Source organism: Canis aureus, chromosome 28, assembly GCF_053574225.1.
Source record: "Canis aureus isolate CA01 chromosome 28, VMU_Caureus_v.1.0, whole genome shotgun sequence".
NCBI classification, from domain to species: domain Eukaryota; kingdom Metazoa; phylum Chordata; class Mammalia; order Carnivora; family Canidae; genus Canis; species Canis aureus.
In genome coordinates this window covers 38829346-38851896 of record NC_135638.1, presented here as the reverse complement: position 1 = coordinate 38851896, position 22551 = coordinate 38829346, and the positions used below count along the sequence as shown (strand labels likewise).

The following is a 22551-nucleotide window of genomic DNA, read 5'->3' as shown; positions in this document are numbered from 1 at the left end:
TCTGTGTTTTTTCTGAGTTCCTTTGTGAGTGGTTGCATGTCCTAAAAGAGTGTGCCAAGTGAATCTTCTGGAAAGAAGGTATAATGAGCATAATATTGTGTCAGTGTTCCCGGACAAAGTTGAATGAAGTTAAGTTCTTGCTTGCAAAGATTGTGTGGTGGTAAGGCTTTGAGATACCTCGTGGGCAGACAAAGTTGAAAGGGAGCTTCAGCTGAGGGGCTGTTGAAAGAACACTGAGTAGAACATATTAGCCAAATTTATAACAGAGAGATTAGATAAAGTCAGTAAATTCAATGATATCCTATATGAGGGGCTTCAATGGGAGTCATAGCATTAAGTCTACTATGTCTGCTTTGAGGAGCCATATTTTCTTTGTAAGTTTAAGAACAGGCCAAATTGGACTAAGGGAAGAAACAATGAGGATAATTGGATTTTTTTAAAAGGTCTCAAATAATGGGTTTCAGTGCTTAAAATCTGTATTAGTTTACATTGGGCCATAACATGTCAACTTGGGGAAGGTCAATGGGGTCCTATTTTATCAAGATGACTTAAAAATTCCAAAGACCAATTAATTTTAACTTACTACTCATTGGGACACCTGGGTGGCTCAGTGGTTGAGCATCTGCCTTTGGCTCAGGCATGATCCTGGAGTCCTGGGATCAAGTCCCACATTGGGCTCCCTGCGGGAAGCCTGCTTCTCCCTCTGCCTGTATCTCTGCCTCTCTCCCTGTGTCTTTCATGAATAAATAAATAAAACCTTAAAAAAAAAAAAACTTACTGCTCATTAGGTAACAACGTCCACTCTGATACATTTCCAGTGTTATTGATTTTTTTAGTAGTGCAGAATTAGGCAAGATGATAGTTCTGATGGTCAAGCTGAGGCATATTTATTTGTACTCTATTTTATATTTTGTAAGCCTTTTAAGAATAAGAAAAGTACCTTGCTTACTAGGTGGAATCCCAGGTGTATCTGTAATTTGAGCCCCAGACCATGAAGATGAAAATCATGAAGATTTGTCAGTGGGTATATTTTGACAGATACTAAAGTTAATTCAGATCCAATGTTGTTGAATGTTCACTTTGGCAGCACATATCCTAAAATTGGATCAATAGAGAGATTAACATGTCCCCTGTGCAAGAGTGATATGGAAATTAGTGAAGCATTCCATAATTAAAAAGAAAAAAAACCCCACAAAGTTGTTGAGACACAAAAGTCAATCAGTAGCCTTTGAACTTTTGTTATACAAATTATTTTAGTAAATTTTGGATTTGGTCAAATTGTGGATCTCGGTTTCAGTTATTTTGTTTGTTTCCTTCTCTATAACCAGATTTCTAATTTTCTTTTATCTTTCTTTTCTATTTTTAAATTGTTGTCATTAGTGCTCGCTTCGGTGGCATATATATTAAATTATTGTTACTGAATAAATATACTTCAGACAAATTCCTCTCTACCTTGCTCATATATATGTGTTTGTTCCTCCAGAGATCGGCAAAGTAGTATGCCTTGTGTTTGTAGCTTTCCCCATGGCAATGGTTGCTTTATAGGATTGAAGTTGGGCTTATGTTGGGTTTGAATTAACCTCTTCATTGTGCCGCAGGGATAACCTGAGTGCTTTTCTCTATAATCTTGCGGAGCAAGGTCTTTGTAACAGAAGCACAGACAGCAGCAGCAGAAGAATATTTATGGGTCCTAGTGAGCCCTGTGCTCTTAGATGTACAGACTTCAGCATTCCAGATAATGGCTCCATTTTTTTCTCTGTATTTTTAAAAATTCTTTAGTAACTGCTGTTTCACAAGTGACCAACTGATGTGCCCACACCTTGCATAAGGTACAAGACTTTGAGCACTTTACAGAACAAAGGTCAAAACTTGGCTGAGACACAATGAATTGGTGACAGGTGAGACTCTTCCCTAAACCTATTTTCAACCAGTTTTGTTCTAAACACAGATATTTCCAGGCTGAGATGCATAACCCAGGGCCACTAAGGAGAGCCCCAGGCCTGTATAATTGTCCTTCCAAAACCAAATATTAAAAATTCTGACTTAGGTCAGATAAGTATATAACAAAGTTTCTATATAACTCGACAAATGAAGCTCAGTGAGGAAAACTCAAGCACAAGTTGGCCAGAAAGAAATGGAGCCATGTCACACACCATACTTAGTGGCTTCAAACCAGTGGCTTCAAATCCACTGGTTTGAAGCGGAGCAGGGACTTGGACCCTGAAGTGGGTTTTAGCTCAGTTTTAAGGGCTGGTCTAGGGGACCTCCAGAAGGGCTGGAGCAATTTCCCAAGTTCTGTTTACATTCTGATATGGAGCTTTCAAGGGCATTGAGCTCTGTTCTCATTCTAATATGGAGCTTCCTGCCCCTGGCTTGGGCTCTGTTCTCATTCTAATATGGGGCTTTCTAGGACGTTAAGCTGTAAACTGTAACTGAAGTAATGTAAATTTCAGCTCTTATTCACAGGGGCCTGGGATGGCTGTTCTTGTGCTAAAGCTGAACTTAAAGTGGAACGGCCTTAATTTTCTCTACACCAGATTTGAAGAAAAACTTTACACATTTGAAGAAGCTTGAAAAACTGAGTAGGAGAAACAGAAAAAGATCCAAAATTTGTGTCATAATGGAAATAATGAAAGCCAATGATGAGAATATCTCAAAAACAGCAAAAAGAAAAATCAGTCATCACTTAGAAGGAAGTTTCAAAAACACTAAACAGTTTATGGCTTCTCATAAATAGTAGATGGAGAAAACAGTGTGATAATATATTCAAAGGGCTCAAAGGAAAAAAAGAAAAGAAAAAGAAAACAAACCTGGAGCCAAAAAGTCTGTATTAGTCTTCTAGGGCTGCCTTAACAATGTACTGCATTGGCTTAAACAACAGAGATTTATTTAATTACCCACAGTTCTAGAGGCCAGAAGTGCAAGATCAAGGTTCTGGCAGATTCAGTTTCTGGAGAATTTTTACTTTTTGACTTGTAGATGGTCCCCTTCTCAATAGGTTGTCACATATATTTTCCTCAGTCCATGAATGAAAAGAAAAAAAAAAAAAAAAGCAAGAGAGAATTATTCCTCTTCTTACAAGGTGGGGAGTCCTATGGAATTAGGGCCACACCCTTATGACCTCATTTAAACTTAATTACCTCTTAAAGACTTAATCTCTAGAAATAGTCACATTGGAAGTTAGGGCTTTAACATATAAATTTTGAGGGGATACAATCACCTCCATAGCAAATCCTATATTCAGCAAGCTATACCTTAAAAATAAAAGTAAAATAAAGACATTTCCAGATAATGAGAACAAAAGATTTGTTGCAAGAAGAACCAGTTTTCAAGAAATAAAACAGGAAGTTCTTCAGGCTGAAAATGAGTAACTCAGACAGTAACTAATAACTACAGGAAGAAAAAGAGCACTGGTGAAGATAACTTGGTAATCTTAAAAAGAGTATGAATGCATATTTCTTTGCTTTTGTTCTCTTAAGTGATTTTAAAAGCAATTATATAAAGCAACATGTATAAAATTATATTGTTAAGCCTATAACTTTTAAAAATGTAACATATTTCCCAATAACAGCACCAGGGACTAAGGTGAGAGCAAAGATCTATGGGGCTAAGAAAATAGCTCTAATACTAACTTGAAACCACAGGAAGAACAAATGAAACAAGAAAAAACTACGAAGGCTAATATGAGAAAAGCTATTAAATATATACTTGCTATCCTTTCAGCTTTCCAAAGACATAAAATCATAAAGAAATAATTATAACAATGTATTGTTGAGTTTGTGACATATGGAGGACATAACATATATAATAATAATACATATCATCTCTTCCCAAAGTAAGAAAAGAGAAGTTGAGCTATAGAAGAAAAACATTTCTGAATCTCATTGTAAATAACTTAATATATAGTAAAATATAAAGTAAACTTTGCTAAGTTATAGTATATATGACAAGCCTAAGAATAGCCACTGAAGAGAAGAATAAGAAATTAGAAAATGTCACATTAATTTTCACTTAATTTTCACTTAAAGTTGTAAAAGAAATAAAAAAAAAAAAAAGAAATGGCACATAAAGAAAACAAAAGGATAAATGATAGGTATTACTATGCTAGTAATGTTAAATACGAATGGGTTAAAGAATCAAATAAATCCAGAGATTGTCAGGCTGAAAATAAACAAAACAAAACAAAATCCATTTAAAAGGATGGAATAAAATATGGATTATGCAAATAATAACAAAAAAGCTGGAGTGGCTATACCAATGTTAGACAAATAGACTTTTTTTTAAGATTTTATTATTTATTTATTTATTTATTTATTTATTTATGAAAGACACAGACAGAGGTAGAGACACAGGCAGAGGGAGAAGCAGGCTCCATGCAGGGAACCCGATGTGGGACTCGATCCCGGCACTCCAGCATCACGCTCTGGACCAAAGGCAGGAGCTAAACCACTGAGCCACCTAGGGATTCCCCCAAAATAGACTTTAAAACTAAAACATAACTGTAGATACAGCAATGGAAATATAAGAACCAAAAACTATAAGAATCTTAGGGGTAAATCTTCATGACCTCGCATTTGTCAACAGAATTGTAGATGTGACACCAAAAGCACAACCCATACAAGAAAATTGGATTAGTTAACTTCATCAAAATTGAAAACTATTGTGCTGAAAAATATACTATCAAGAAAGTGAAAAGACAACCCACAGAATGGGAGAAAATATTTGTAAATCATATATTTGATAAGTAATGTGTGTGCAGAATAATTCTTAAAACCCAATAATTGTAAACCCAAAAAATCAGGCAAAAAAATTTAAAATGGACAGATGACTTAAATAGACATTTCTCTAAAGAAGATAATGCATATGGCCAATAAGTACATAAAAAGATAAGCAACATCATTGTTTAAGGGAAATGCAATCAATATCACAATGAGACACCTCTTCACATCCAGTAGGGTATGTAATCATAAAAATTAGATCACTGATGATGAATAGGTGGTGAAATTGGAACCCTCATGAACTGCTGGTAGTACTGGAAAAGAGTGCAGTCACTTAAAAAAAAAAAAAAAAAAGCCAGATTATAGGTTTTCCAGAAAATTAAAAATAGGTACAATTTTCCCTGGAAATTCAACTCTAGGGATATACTCAATAAAAATAAAAATAAATGTTCAAGGAAAACTTGTACACAAATGTTCATTACAGTATTATAATGGCTAATATGTGGAAAATAACTCTAAATGTTTATGAACTGATGAATCAATAAACAAATGTGGTATATCCATGCAATGGAAGACTATTTGGCCCCCAAAATGAATAAATCATATATGTAATGTTACACGTATGAAGTTTTAAACATAATGTTAGGTAAGCAAGCAAGTCACAAAATACCACATGTTATATGATTCCACATGTATGAAATGCTGATATTCGGTAAATATATGCAAAAAAGAAAATAAATTACTGGTTTCTTAGGGCTGGGGCAAAAGGAGCATGAGCAGTAATAACTAAAGAGTGTAGGTTTTCTTGAAGAGATGATGGAAAGGTCCTAAAATTGATGCAAATAGCTGCAAATTCTATGCAAATACTAAAAGCTACTGAATTGTATATTTCAAATGCATGAATATATAGATTGGATTTTTCTCAACTCAGAAAAATCCTAGAGCTTACATCTTAACGGTCTGAAACCGGGAGGAAGATTGGGAGCAAAAATGTACTCTCTTGGGATGCCTGGATGGCACAGTGGCTGAGCATCTGCCTTTGGCTCAGGTCATGATCCCAGGGTCCTAGGATCTTTCATAGCCTGCCTCTCCCTCTGCCTATGTTTCTTCCTCTCTCTGTGTGTGTCTCCCATAAATACATAAAATCTTTTTTAAAAATGTACTCTTTAATTCAACATTATGCCAAAAGCCTTTACTAGGGCAATACACAAGAAAAGTAAAGCAATTGTATTTAAATTGAAAAGGAAAACATGAATCAGTCCTTACAAGCTGACAACATTTTTGTCTATATAGAAAATCTCAAACTATTAACAAAAAAACTGTTAAATGTTTAAATCTAACAAAATATGTACATGAGGTATATGTAGAAAAGTACAAAACTCTGAGGAAAGAAATTGAAAATGATGTAAACAAATAGAGTGATTCTATGTTCATGGATTGGAAGACTCAACATTGTTAAATGTCAAATTTTCTTAAACATTTGATCTATATATTCAATGCAATACCAATGTCTCCACAAGACATTTTTAGATATGAATAAACTGATTCCAAATTTATGGAAAGGCAAAGATCTAGAATAGTCAACACAAGACTAAAGAAAAAAAAAGTTCAAGGACTAATACAACCTGATTTCCATATTTATCATAAAGCTATAGTTATCAAGGCAGTGTGGTGTCTGGGAGAGAATAACACAGATGAAAGAGAAGAGACAACTAGAATTAAACCCACACAAATACATTCAACTGATCTTAGAAAAAGAAAGGCCATTCAATGGATGTCTATATTATCCCTCCTCTAAAATGAACTGAGACACAGAGCTTACATCTTTTAGAAAAGTCGACTCAAAATGGAACATAGACCTTAACGCAAAATGTAAAATATAAAACTCCCAGAAAACAACAGAAGAGAAAATCTATGAGGTTCGGGTTTTACAATGAGTTCTTAGATAAAACACTAATTACATAGTCCATGATAGATGGAAAGAAATAAAAAGGAAAATACACATGCACATGCAAACGCACACACACCTGACTTAATTTTTTGTAGAGCAGTTTTAGGTTTACAACAAAACTGAGCAGAAGATCCAGAGATTTCCCGTATACCCACTGCCTGCTGCCCCCACCCCACCAACACGCATCCCCCACCAAGAAGGTACATTTGTTAAGATTGACAAGCCTACATAGGTACATCAGAGTCACCAAAACCTTTAGTTTACCTTTGGGCCCACTCTTAATATTTACATTCCACGGTTTGGACAAAAGTATAATGATATAAATCTATCATTATAATATGACACAGACTACTTTCACTGCCCAAAAATCTCCTAAAAAAAACAATTTTGAGTCTTCCAATTCTGCCTATTCATCTCCATTGCTCCATATTGATTCAAATAAATGATGGGATAAGTAAGTGGGGCAAAGAAGATAAATCTGTGCAAAAGACTTCCAAATAATTGGTTACCTGCTTCAAGACCATGGAGTCGTTCCTTGATCCTTCTCATTCCTTATGTGTAGGCTACAGACGTTGACTTCCTTCCAAAGAGTACAGTGGGAAGAAAGATAAAAAATAGTGATTTTACTATGGAGAATTTGACAAACCCTTCATCATGGTCACCATCAGCAATAAAAATAAGTGATGTACTGATACCTGCTACAACATGGGTGAACTCTGCAATCATACTAAATGAAAGAAGTTAGTTACAAAACAATGCATAACATTTGATGCCATTTATACAAAATGTCCAGAGTAAGCAAATCTTTGGAGGCATGGAAGATTACTGGTTGCCTAGGCCTGGGACCTGGAGGTTAATTTGTCAATTAACAAAAATATGTCAAATTTTCCAACATACAAATGTGACCATGTAAGAGGTTGAGGTTTTATTTCACCATGTTCTCATTTTGTCCTCTTCTTTATTTTCTTTTGCAATAATAAAAGTTCAAAACTGGGTTTTGCATTTTATCTTGATAATCCCTAAATCCCCATGCAATATCATGCTTTATCCATTGTAATGTAGACTACTAAATAAGCTCTTCTTTTAAGATGTTTATTTAAATCCAGTTACAGTAAACTAATAGATGCTCCATTTTCTTCCCATTCAATTAAAATGGTATTGTATTGAATACAACTAAATGGCCTAAATAAATGTCAAGGCCCAGAAATCTTATTAAATAGAGATTTCATTCTAATCTTTAGAAAATAAAATATCCAGTCATTCTATAGGATAGTTCTTATTCCTATATAATGCATTTCAATATAATAACATGTCATTGGTTTTCAAAATATAAATTATTATAATGTTGGATACATTTCTCAGTGACAATAATCTCTAAGAATGTCACCCAATCCACCTTTTTAACCTAAGTACATTTTAAAACTTAATTGTGACATTTTCCTCAATATCTTTTAAAGTCCCCATTTGTGGATAGATCACATACTATATATCTAGTTCTCTATTGATAACACTTATGTTGATTCCTATGTTCTCCTACTTGAAATGATGTTATGAAAAATATTCTTGGAGTTACCTGTATTTAAATACAGTGCCGGTAATTATTTTTAGGAAAACAATAAAAAAATAAATAAATGAGGAAAAGGCTTTTCACAATGAGCAAATGTCTAGTCAGGTGAAGTAAAGACAGCTTTGCACATGAGGTCTTCCAGGGAACCATCTGACAGGAAAATGCCTATAGTCATTTGAGAATGAGGTTTTTAAGGAGCATAACTATATCCTGTCCCCTGGGGTGGCTGCCAGGTGGCTAGTTTTCACTGTCAGGCTGCTGGTGTTAACATGGAACTGTAGGGGAAGAAAATTTTTCTCTTCTACTCTTCTAGGTTCTGTAGCTGGCATAAGAATTAAATTGATTTAATTAAGATTAGCAGAAGAAAAATTATTTTAATTATTTACATATACTGGGGACCTCACAAAAATATGAAGCTTAAAAGGTGGCCAGAACATTAAAGTTCATATATCATCCTGAACTAAGGAAAAGGATAGGGGTCTGGGACTTGGAAGGCAATTCTTGGGAAAATGAGAAGATTAAATGTCAGTTGCTGTCATGCAGATAAGTGTCTCAGGGGACGGCAGCCCTGGTGGCGCAGCGGTTTGGAGCTGCCTGCAGCCTGGGGTGTGATCCTGGAGACCTGGGATCGAGTCCCACATGGGGCTCCCTGCATAGAGCCTGCTTCTCCCTCTGCCTGTGTCTCTGCCTCTCTCTCTCTCTCTCTCTCTCTCTCTCTCTCTCTGTCTATGAATAAATAAATAAAATCTTAAAAAAAAAAAAGAAAGAAAGAAAAGTCTCTCAGGGGAAAAAGTGATCTCTCATAATAGCTCTCTTCCTATATGCCCCCTTTCGAATGCAAATTTCACTGAAAATAGAGAAAAATCAACCGTTTTCTCTTCTGTCTGCAGTTTCTCAAAGTAATTAGCTCAAGTTAATCTGTATGCCAAAGAGGAGTATTGTGGGAGGGCTACTTTTCTCTAGGACGTTGGTTTTCAAATCTGGAGGTGGGATGGAAATTTATCAAGTTAAAAAGCCACAAAGCTTGCTGTTCTCACCAAGATTCGGCTGTTTTTCTTAAATAAATGCTCAACAATCGGGTTAATTTTCAGATTCTTAAAATGTTGATTCTGACATTTTTTTCCCACTTTTTTTGTTCCTGCTGTTACTTTTATGGAGGAGAGAGTATTTTCAAAGTCATTACCCTGCCATTTTCACTGACATTTGAGAACAAATTGATTTTTATATTGATTTTGTATTCTGTGTTCTAAATTCACTGTCACTTTTAATAGCTGTTTTGTCATTTTCTTAGCATTCTCTATATTGATGATCATTTCATCTGCAACTAATGACACTTAATACTTTTTTCTCTCTAATCTGTAATCCTTGATGTCTCTGTTTTGCACTATTACAATGGTTAGGACCTCCAGTACAGTGTTGAATGAAGGTCATAAGAGAAAATATCATCGCCTTTTTCCCAATTTTAGGAAGAAGGCATTAAGCCATTGACCATTAAGTATGTTGCTAGCTGTAGTTTTTCATAATTGCTGTTTATCAAGATAATAAAGATCTTTTTGTTAAGTTAATTAAACAAGGAGGCCATTAGACTGAGGTGGCTCTACTGCCTTAGTAGTCTACTTAAACATACCAAAACCTAAGCCTGAAATGCTTCAAGATTGAGATTTCAAAACTGAAGGTCAACCAATCACAAACAGCCAACGAGGCTTTCAGAAATAAGACAACTATATGGAGCCAATCAAATAATTTCCTTGATTTGCTTCCACATCTTCTCTATAAAAGTCCTTCCCATGCTCCTGCGGGTAGAGGGCTTCTAATCACTTCCAGTATGCTTCCCAATTGGAATAAATTTTTGCTTAGGTAAACTTAAAACTTGAAATATGTCTCATTTTCTCTTTTAGCAATTCTTATTATACCTGGTTTGCTTAGTTTCATTTTTATTACTGGTGGTCATTAACTTTTGCCAAAAAAATTTGTTCCATATATATTAATTAGGTAAGAAGTCAGCAAAATTTTTCTGTAAAAGACCAGATAGAAAATATTTTAGTATTTCTAGGTTGTACAGTCTCTTTGTAACAATTCAGCACTTCTATTACAGTACAAAAGCAGCATAGACAATAGTAAATGAATGTGCTGTGGGTAAGTTTATTTACAAAAGAAACGGTTGAGCTGAATTTAGCCCTCACTTTAGTTGGCCAGCCCAACTAAAAGGTTATTATATTTTTTTCCTTTGAATCTGTTGTATTAATAGGTGAACTTTACTGAATTCTTTTAAAATGTTACATCAACCTTCTATTCATAGGATATAATCCACTTGGTCATGATACCATCGTTATTTGTTTATCATTATATTTTATTTAACACCCTCTAGAGTATTTTTTTTTGTCATTGTAGACTTTCTGCCTTCCCATTTTATGTTTCTGTCTCCTTTTTCCCCACTGTGACAGCTCTAGGGGCAGAAAAGTTTTCCTTTTTTTCCCTTCTAGGTTCTTGGGTTGGTCTAATAGTTAAATTGACATACAACAGATTAATAGGAGAAAAAAAATATTTTATACATATAGAAGACCCATAAAAAATATGAGTCTCGAAAAAGTAACCAAAGTGGGAAGCTTTTATATGTTTTAGATAAAGGAACAATAAATTTGTGAAGAATTGACAAGAAAAGGAGGCTGGGGTTGGGGTTGTAAATTAATGAAAAAGTAACAAAGTTTTTTTGCTTGTTTTTTGTTGTTGTTTTTTAATACAGATTTCTTGGCCTTAAACTCCCTCTTTGGTGATAAGGATGCTTTGTATCCTCCTTTGCATGGAGAGTACCTTTCATGTAGGAGTTGTATTTCCTGTTTTCAAGGGTACAAAGAAGAGTTAGAGTGTTACTTGAAACTGGGTTCATCTCTTGGTGTAGAGCCAAAATGCATAACCAAGCCAAAGAGTAGAAAAAGGAAGAATTTTATTTGCAACGAGTAGAGAAAAAACCAAGGACATTTCCCAAAGCAGTGTTCCCCACCTCCCAAACAACAAAATTGGGAAAGTTTTAAGCAGTGGGTGATGCATATCCATAGAGGCTCTTAGCAAGGGGAAGTTCATTGTAGAATTGGAGCGAAAGTCATCCTAGGTCAGCAAAATCAGATCCTGGTTCACTGAAGTCACAGTTCCCACAAGGGTCGGCATCAACAATTCTCTGGATCCAGTTTGTCCAAAGTTTGCTCAGAGGAGTTTAAATCTGCAGAAAATGATTTAAAAATGTGCATCAAGTCAATCTTACTTTTTGAAACAGCCTTGGAAATTTTACCATTGACTTATTGTCTCTGATAAAGTTATACTATCTCTTGGCCCAGTAGAGATTGTTAGTTTTTACATTCTTTTTGTTTCCATAAAACCTTTAACTACTTTGGTTTTTGCATTCTTTTGTAATTCCAACACCTGCTAGGAAGTTCTGCAAAATAAATGTGCTTGGGCAAGTAGTGTTGGTCAGGCAAAGATCACAAAATGGCTAGGGACCTAAAATGACTTTTCTTATGTCATGATAGCTCTGTCTCCTCTTTCTTTTTCTGAGACTGCTATCCCTTTCTGTTTACAAGAATGTTCTCTCACCAGCTATTTCTTAAGTAACTTTAATTAATTACAATTAATTACAATCAATATGCCAAAATGGCACAGTTAGGGATGGCATATCTGCTATCCTCACAGCCTTCCCTTCAACAACATTGATATATTAGTTTTCTCAAACTTGCAAATTTGCTCTAATTATTAATAGTATCCAAAAATTATGAATAATAAACCTTAGAAGTTAAATTAAAATCACTAAGTGATTTGGTGGGTATCATGGATCATATCAAATAATCCAACAATGTTCATTCCAGTTTGAAAAATGATCAGTAAGTAAATCGCTTTTGTACCATAAGTGACAAAATACTGTTAAAAGAACTTGTTCCACTTTTATGTGGCTTTATTTTCAATACATCTCTATTTCTACTGGAGTACTAGTGAATATAGCTAGAATCAGTTTAATAGGATAATTATCTCTAGTCTATTCACATCAAAATGAAATTTTTTTAGATTCTTCAAGAAAAAAATGTTTCAAATGTTCTCTGAAAAAGGAAAACATATATGCATGCGCTCACAGTCATATAGAACAAAATACTAAAACACTTAGGTAATCTAGTTCCTGATTAATTAATACTGTCAAATATGTGCAACTCAATGCCCTAATCAAGTTGCCATAACATTATTCTGTAATATATTGTTAAACTGAATTTCATTCTAATTGCTATAAATACCTAATCTTTATTTTTTGTTGTCACTTTTTGTTTTCTCATTTTCTTATTTTTATTAAGTTTTTAATTTTAATTCCAGTATAGTTAACATACAGTGTTATATTAGTTTCAGGTGTACAATATAGTGATCCAACAATTATATACATTATTATTCAGTGCTCATCATATTAAGTGTATTCTTAATCCCCTTCACCTAATCGATAAAAAGAAAACTATAACTACTTTTGTTAATAGTTTATGTTCTTGTAGCTGACATCTTATGATCATACTAAAAGGATTTAGTTTAACTATCAAGCTTACCCTCTTAGAACAAATGTTTGCAGGTATTTGTCACAGATAAAGAACAGTAAGTATATATCCTATAGTATTACTTTACTTGGGAAGCTAATCTTAACATTGAAATTTACTCTTTTTAAGAGTTAATTACATTAAAGAATGAACTGAGGGTATAGTTATGACAATTCTTATTGACAGCTGCCTCTGCTTTTAGATACTTCAGAAAGGGTTCTATTATTCATGAATTTTTGATGACCTTTCTTTAACAAAAATTCTTTGTGGGTTCAATTTCATCTTGCCTCAATGAAAAGAAAAACCACAACACAAGTTTTTGTTTTGGGTGCATAACCATAGTATACAAAAGGGGTTTCATATTATTGTAATGGGTATTTTTCAGTGATGATATCTAACCACTATGAATTTTCTGATTAATATTTTAGTGTTGGTAGGAAATTTTTGAATTAACAAAGCCATGTCTACAGTTCCAATATTATACTGAACTTTAAAAGTTGTAGTCTAGAAAGGAGAAAAAATGAGTGGGAATTAATATCAGGGAGGGAGACAGAACATGAGAGACTCCTAACTCGGGGAAACGAACTAGGGGTGGTAGAAGGGGAGGTAGGCAGGGGGTGGGGGTGACTGGGTGATGGGCACGGAGGGGGGCACTTGATGGGATGAGCACTGGGTGTTATTCTATATGTTAGCAAATTGAACACCAATGTGGAGGCAGAGAAAATTAAGGCCATTCCACTTTAAGTTCAGCGTTTTCACAAGTACAGCCACCCCAGGCCCCTGTGAATAAGAGCTGAACTTTACCTTACTTCAGTTACAGGAGGAAAACAGCTTACAGCTTAACGTCCTAGAAAGCCCCATATTAGAATAAAAACAGAGCCCAAGCCAAGGGCAGGAAGCGCCTATTAGAATGAGAACAGAGCTCAGTGCCCTTGAAGGCCCCATATCAAAATGTAAACAGAACTTGAGGAATTGCTCCACCCCTTCTGGAGGTCCCCTACACCAGCCCTTAAAACTAAGCTAAATCCTACCTCGGGGGTCCAAGTCCCTGCTCTTCTGTGTCAGGTACACTTGGACCCAAGCTCGAGCTTGTAAATAAGCCCTCGTGTGTTTGCATTGGTGTCGGGGCTCCTTGGTGGTTTCTCGGATTTGCGATCTTGGGCACAACAACCAATAAAAAATAAATTTATAAAAATAAAAAAAATAAAAGTTGTAGTCTAAAAAAATAATAATAAAATAATAAAATAAAAGTTGTAGTCTATACTGTTATAATATCCATTATGACTTTCCCTCATATAGTCATAATAAATTTATGATCTGTTTCTGAATCAGAAGTGAATTCAGGAGTGAATCACCACTGGGGTCTTCCATCAAAATAGAAATAGATAAAAGATGACTTGGTCTTAAAATATACTCTTACAAAAGGTTATGTTTATCTACTTTAAGATATAAATTCCACATTTTAATATCTTTGTAATTGAGCATATCTTACAATCAATGTGTTTGAAAATCACTATCAGTGAGGCAACTATAATTGAGAAATATCTCAATGCATGTCCAAGTACAAATTTGGACATAGATGTCCACATTTTCATTTATATTGAGAAATGTGAGTTACTAGTTGCACATGTGTTCAGCTTAATTAGTGTTTAATATGTCCTTGAAATTATACTAAATGTCAACATTGCACTAAAGAACATACAGAAAAAAAGCAGAATCTCAACAAAGCTTATAATCAATAAATTTGATAAATATTCATCACATGGAGGAGTGAGCACATTTGTATGTTGGCCTCAATTAAAAACCCAACTTTATCTAAGATGCTTTCAGGTGACTGTGCTATGTTCTGTTAATAATATATCGCAAAAAAGATTGCTTTATCAAATGGCATGCAATGTGAATTAGGGCAAAAAAATTGCCAAATTCTTTATAATAGATAGAAGAAGTCCCCAACAAGAAAACTCTGGAATGTCTGACTCATGCATAATATAGTATTATTTTAAAAGCATTGAACTTAATGTGATAGAAATTTCCTGTCTACTTTCATAGATCAGAATTTAATTAACTTCTAAATATGCATATATACATATACTTTCTATTTTATTATATATATATAGTGGTTTATCCACAGTTTTTGACATGCTTGAAAACTATAATGTCAATGCTACAAAAGTCAAAGTTGTGAATACTGATGAAAAGCACCATGTCATGTCACTGTGCTGCTATAAATTACTGCTGGTCACTATAACTTGCTTCCATATTTAATTTTCACCCGAATAATAATTCTTAAGAATGAAATCTTCCCGAGTGATTTTTTTTTTTGTACATGCACAGAAACTTACATGGAGGTTAGGTGAGCTGACTGAGAATTAGCTGGAAGTTATATGGAATGAAGATGCTAGAGTCTAATACTAAGCTACCAAGTATTTTGGTTTTTAATGCAGTTCATGGTTGGGTATTTGAAAATGTGACAAATGAGTGACATGAAAAATGTGGCAGATTGGTTCTATTATTGGTGACATATAGTCAGCTACAGCCCCTCAACCTGTTAGTAAATGAGCATCTTAAAAATCCCTTGAGGAAAGGATATAATTGCAGACTATTTTCTGAAAACATTCCAATAACATGTTTTGGTATAATCAAGAAAGCACCAGCATCAAAACCTGTATTACAGAGGTCAGTGATGTGGAAGAAAATGTCAGAGAGGAGCTTTCTTTTCAGAAAACCTCCATCACCTCATCTCTTTATAGCACAAAACGAGAATAATTTGTAGGAAAACATGGACATCAAATTTAAAAATGAATTAAAAAGTTATAGAAATGAGTTGGACTCTAATAAAGGTTTTTTTAAGAAACACAATATATATTTTTAAGTTATATACATGATGACATGAAAAAAATCTATGTTTAAATAGGTACAGAATTACTGAAAATTCTTAAGGATAAAAAATACAAATGACCAAATAGTATAAATGTAATTTATTCTATAGTTTTTCTTAGCAGCCCTTAAAATAATTATAAATCTTACAATCTATGACACCTTGTATTAAATGGCATGGTGGTAATCATTTCATTCTGATTTGTTTTGTTTTGTTTTGTTTTAAGATTTCATTTATTTCTTTGAGAGAGAGAGCAAAAGAGAGGGGGAGAGAGCATGAGCAGGGAGAGGGGTAGAGGGAGAAGCAGACTCCCCACTGAGCAGGGAACAGAATGCAAGGGTGATCCTGGGTCCCTGGGATCATGATTTGAGCAAAGGAAAACACTCAATCACTTAATCAACTGACCTACCCAGGTGCCACCCAGGTGCTATTTTTTTGTTTGTTTGTTTGTTTTAAGGAAGCTTTATTTTTTAAAAGATTTTATTTATTTATTTATTTGAGAGACTGAGAAAGCACAAACGGGGGAGGAAAGGCAGAAGGAAAGAGAGAGACAGACTCCTTGTTGAGCAGGGAGGCCCATGCGGGATTGGACCCCAGCACCTCCAGATGACTAGAACAAAAGGCAGGTACTTAACTGACTGAGATACCCAGGTGCCCTTATTTTAAGGAAATTTTTAAAAGCCAGGTAATTAAGGAAAAATGATTTTGCATTATGCCTTGAGGATCAAGGGAACAGCTCTAAATATTTTTTTTAGTTTGCCTCATGAAAATTCATTAATAGCAGTAGTCAATAAGAAGAATATAAAAATAATAGAAATGTGATATGATAATATATATAATTATATAATAATAATAAATTATATATTGTTATATATGCTTCCAGAAAGCTATCAGACTCCCTACAAATAAAATATTAATATTTTTCATCAATTCTTTTATTGATTATTTATGTTTAACAGAATTCAAGGAAAGAACCCTTGACATCAAGGTGTCATTTTGACAGGTACAAGGAATAAAAATGTGAACAAACTCAGTACTTTCCCTGAAGATACAGCATTCTAGCATGCTACTGTTGACCAGAACTCAGTTTTGTAATGAAAAACAAATCCGTTAAATCAAATGTAATCATCTTCTGGGAAATTACTTCCCATTTGTGAATTTACTCAACATGTACAAAATGCCTACAATGTAGTAGGTACACTACTAGGTACAGGAGACACAAAGAAAAATAAAGCATTTTTGATGCTTCCAAGGAGATTATGACTTTGTTTGCAATATAAATAGTATTAATATACTGCCTTACATGTTAAAGTATAATTATGCATAAAAATATGTAATATACTGATAATGTAATTAATAAAAGTATTTTTCATATGTGTAGACAGTGTTAAGTGCCTTATATACATTAACTTTCATCATTACAGAATCTGATGGGGTAGTTGTACAATTCTTACCACTATTCTTAGATGAAGAAGCTGAGACACAGAGATTAAGGACCTATATTAAACAATTACTATTGATGTAGAATTTGCATGCAGGAAGTCTATTTACAGAATAATGAACAATAATAAGCAAAATGACAATTAAGCAATGACCATCATAGCAAGATAAACAAAATGATACAAGAAGGAGCAATTCAGGGATGCCTGGGTGGCTCAGCGGTTGAGCATCTGTCTTTGGCTCGAAGCATGATCCTGGAGTCCCAGGATGGAGTCCCACATTGGGATCCTTGCATCAAGCCTGCTTCTCCCTCTACCTGTGTCTCTGCCTCTCTCTGAGTCTCTCATGAATAAATAAATTAAAAAAAAAAGAAGAAGAAGAAGAAGGAGCAATTCACTCCGCTTGAAGGATTTGGAAATGAGGAAAACAAAACAAACAAAATGAATGAGGAAAACAAACAAAACAAACAAAATGAATGAGGAAAACAAACAAAACAAACAAAATGAATGAGGAAATAAACAAAATATAAAAAGAAATATAAACCTACATATTTTTGTTACCAATTATGAAACTGTACACATCAAAATTCCATCCTTGTTATAAAAGGAATTTATGACATCATAGAAATGGTATCAATTTAAAATCCCAACTAACTCTCTTACTTTCCAGATGTGTTCCCAAATGATTAAACTTCTCTGAGCTTTAACATTTCTTACATGTAAAAAAGAGGATAATATCTTATTTGAAGAAAAATCACATTTCTAATTCTTCTATGTATGAAAAATGACATAAGTAGAGTGACTTTTTTAAAGCAGAGCCAGAGCAGCCACTTCAGAGGAACTGCCTTGCACATCCCATTTTCTGAACCTGTGAACTGGGCCAAACAGCCAACATCCCAAAAAGTCATCGAGAATGAGAAAACCCTGTTTGAAAAAACTGATAAAAGTGAACTTTTGTGGGGCCTGGTTGGCTCAGTAAGTTGAGCATCAGTCTTGATTTTGGCTTAGGTCATGATCTCAGAGTGATGAGGCTGAGCCCCGTGTCCAGCCCTGTGCTGAGCATGGAGCCTGCTTCAGATTCCTTCTCTCTCTTTGCACCTTCACCTTCAGCTCTCTGCACTCTCCCCCCGCCCCCAGAAGGTCACCTTTTGCCTAGTGACCTCTAAGCTTGAACACTGAATGAAGTTCAAATCTAGCTATGCTTGTCAACACCAATGAACTCCTTTTTTTCTTCAAATTTTTATTTAAATTCCAATTAGCTAAAATACAGTGTTATATTACATTCAGGTACACAATGTAGTGATTCAACACTTCTACACAACACCCAGTGCTCATCACAAGGATACTTCTTAATTTCCATCACCAGTTCCCTCATTTTCCCACCCACCTCCCCTGAGTAGCATCAGTTTGTTCTTTATAGTTAAGAGTTTGTTTCCTGGTTTGCCATTCTCTTTTCTCCCCACTATGTTCATCTGTTTTGTTTCTTAAATTCCACATATGAGTGAAATCGTATGGCATTTGTCTTCCTCTGACTGTCATTTTACCAATGAACTCTTCTTAAAAACAACATACTAGGGGTATCTGGGTGGCACAGTCAGTTAAGCATCAGTCTCTTGTTTTCAGCTCAGGTCTGTTCTCAGGGTAGTGAAATCAAGCCCTACATTGGGCTCCATGCTCAAGGTAGAGTCTGCTTGAGTTTCTCTCTCCCCCCTCCTCTCTCTCTCTGCCCCTCCTTCCCACTCTCTCTCCCTCAAATGAATCTTAAAAAAATAGAACAGAAAACAAACAGCTAATCTTTTCTTCTGTAAAAGCCCTAAATCCACTTCCTGTAATTGGGACACTTTTTTTTTTTTTTTTTTTTTTTTACCTAAATCTGCATACTCTGAATTGCAATTCTTTGATCTCAAATATACATTGCCTCTTAAACTGGTTTCCTTTTAGGTGGCACAGACTACCTATTAGCATTTCAGTTCCAAAAAATGGTTACTAAGTAATTCAAAGCATGTGAATTCCATTCCTTCTGATACCATGTTACATATACATGTTCCTGGGGCTAGCATTTGTCTGGATTTTAGGTGATATTATTAATTTCAAATATTTCAGTTCTCCTTTAATATTTTTTAAACTAGAACTTAACATTTTCAACTACATGTTAAATATATGATCGTGATAATTTTTTATGTCTGAGGGCAGAACATAAGATACTTTTCTGTTTTCCAATTGAGCTGAATAAACACTAAAAATTTCAAACTCTCTGACTCTGTCTGTTATCTATTATTACAGTGCCATTAGTTCAGGCCATGATTTTTATAATGATCATGTAGAGTATAGTTACCTTTTTAATATCAAAAATGTTTCATTTGTGTCTATTTTTATGATAGATTGCTTTGCAAATAGGACTCTCACATTTTTTGTTGTTATTTATTAATTTTGACTGTGTGGGTTTCATTTTCCAAATCCTTTCAAAAAATCCTGTGAAAACACATAATAATCCTTTATAAATTATGATTCACATTTCTTATATAAAAATAAATTATTGTAAACATCTGATTGACCACTTGTGACTTCTGAGGAATGTGATGAATAAATTTGCTTTGAGATTATCCAATTTTAACTTAGATAAGTGATCCCTTTAGTGCCTATGCTGGAGAAAGGATAGCTGCTGAAGATGACATGCATTAAGAATGATATGGGGTCAAAGTCATTGTACTTTCATACATCCTCACTATAAACCAAGAAAAGAATATATTGTAGAGAAAAAAAAGATGGAATTTTGATATTTCAGCCATAAAGCTGAGGAATCTGGTGTAAATTTGGGGTATTTATTTAAACCCTAATAAAAATTGAACAAAAAAGAAACAATGTGCCCCATGTTTTAAATTTCAAACTGTTAAAAATAAATAAATAAAAATAAATAAATAAATTTCAAAGTGTTGTTTAGGCAAACTGATTAGCTTGATAATTATTAGCAAATTCTAAGTTGCTGTACAACAAACCAAAATTCAGCATACAAATCTCCTAAATTGTAATAGAAATTGTTGATCAGTATGCATTTGACAGATCATATGCATTAAATAAAAAGTTCTAGAGGCACATTCTTTGGATAATTGAAAGAATAGTCTCTACAATAGGAAGGGAATAGGTAGGACTTCACATACTCAGACAGGATGTGCAGCTTGGTGAAAGAAATTGTGGACAATGAGAGTCAGAGGCATGCACACTGTGTGCAGGTCACCCCGATCCTCAGCCCATTTTCTATGTCCTAAAACACAAGATGATTTTCAACCAATTTTCTCCACTTTATGTGAAGAAAAACAAAGAAAAAAAATGTATATGTAAGAGTTTTTTCTATGGAAGAAGTTTAAAGTGGGCAACCTGCCATCTCTAAGAAAACAAAAGCCAAAATGTTTTTAGATATTTCATATCAACTTATGAAAGAAGACACACAACTTATTTTTATATATTCTCATTTAAAATAAAATAGCTGTTATATAAATCAGTTTGTTTGAAGGGAGAATTTTAATATAATTTTATATGTCTTACAATACCATTCTTTCCAGTAATTCAGGTTTGAATGCTAAAAATGATGGAGTGTTTAAACATACACACTTATATAGTTTTCAAAGTGGATTTTTTTGACTTCGTAGTGTGGCATTCTATCTGCAAAACTAATTGCAACATTGACTTCTTTCTTCCACCAGCCACAGTTCCTACAGCTTGGAGGCTTTCTCACTGATAGTGGATTAATAACTGGGGAGTCAGGGTATGAATAATATACTTGATGCTTGGGGATTGACTACTCATGAAACAAAATATTTGGAGGAAATACAAAGTGTATGTATAAGAGTTTGAAAATTGAAGCAGAATCTTTGAAAATAACAGAAGCTCTAAATTAAATTTATGTAAGAACAATTTAATTATAATTTTAAGATCAGCACACCTGCCAAGGAAATGAAACTATCAAGCAAGACTACTTACCATGTGGTGTTTTTCCTCTTTTCAAGTATGTGAAAAAATTTACATGAGACTATACTTTTCATATAACCTGGGTGTCAATAATATTATTAAGGTTTTATAATTCTGCAGTTGGGTTAAATACCAGGAGAACAAATATTAATATCCACATTATGTAAATTAATAGGAAATAATGTCCTGAAAAAAAATTTTGAATACAAAAATTAAATATTTAAAGAAAAGAAAATGATGCTATTTTTTTTTCAGAAAATAATTCCTAAAATGCTCTGGAAAATGACAAATGGTGGTAAAATTATCATTATAATATCATGGTGATGTCTGTTATTCACACACTGAAACATCATGGCCCCATCATCAACTCTCCAGCTGTCAAAATTGTAGTGAGTATGTTGACAGTATGGGTGCTGATGTTGTCTTTAGTAGTGCAGATAGAAAGTTTCACCACTAAGACATAATAAGTAGCTTTCAGTATAGTAAAAATGTATATGTTAAAAAAACGTATTTTTATTTAATGATGTATATTTTATAAACTGTACATTTTATTTCTAAATTTTAGAGAAGAATAGGGTAAAAGTTACAAACATAGCTAGTGAGATTCCACCTGTGTCCAAAGTGGAGCAAACACAAAATAACTTATTTTTTTAATTCACAGGGAAAAGATTAATGATGACCTGAGCTTTCCCCAAGGTCCCCTCCATAAACAACAAACACAGCTGAAAATATAACTACTCTCAGATCCCTATAAAAGATCTGCAAAACTTATATAAATTCAGCAGGGGACTGTATTAAGTGTGTTTCAACCAGCAGGAGTGTTCGTATTTTATGACTTTCTCTTACGCAAATATACTCTTCAGAAGATTTATTTTAAATTAAATAAATTTTTAAAAAACACAAGCTCCTTGTACATTTTAGCAGTGATAAAAAGAAAATCCCAGGCATGAAATGGTGTCACTTAGGTTAGGCCCCAAGTCAGTAAACCAAGACTTAATACCTAAATTGTAGTTTCAACTCCCTCAAATGTAACCTTTCACCTGCCTGAATTTTTAATGGCCACTGAGTCTGTCACATGACCCTCTCCATTCCCCAAAGGAAGATGAAGTAATCTGCATGATAAGACCCTGGGAACTTTCCCCTAAGAGATAATGACTCCCTGGAACAATCCTTTCTTTTCTTTTGCTTACAACTTTTTTGTTCCACCCTCCTTCCTATAATCAGCTTCCATTTTGTACAGCTCCTTGCAGCTTCTCTCTGAGTTAGGGACAAACAGGGCTAGGCAGGGCTAGGTAGGGGTCCATGGAATCAGGCTCACAAAAATCCCAAAAATGCTGAGATATTAGGAAACCAGAGATAAAGGAACAAGCCAGACCACCTTGCCCTAGGTGTGGGCAGGGAGGGTGTCTTTTTATGACAGTCATCTGTGACCAACAAAGAATAACCAGACCCCAAAGAAGAAGCAAGCCATTA

At 34.2% G+C, this 22551-nt stretch overlaps 1 non-coding gene across 1 annotated transcript; it reads left to right on the top strand.

Annotated features, from left to right (window-relative positions):
• The first annotated feature begins 1073 nt into the window (after window positions 1–1073).
• LOC144300711 (U6 spliceosomal RNA) lies at window positions 1074–1175 on the top strand. Its single transcript, XR_013367515.1, has one exon. It is a non-coding gene; the product is annotated as a U6 spliceosomal RNA (small nuclear RNA).
• Window positions 1176–22551: the final 21376 nt, after the last annotated feature.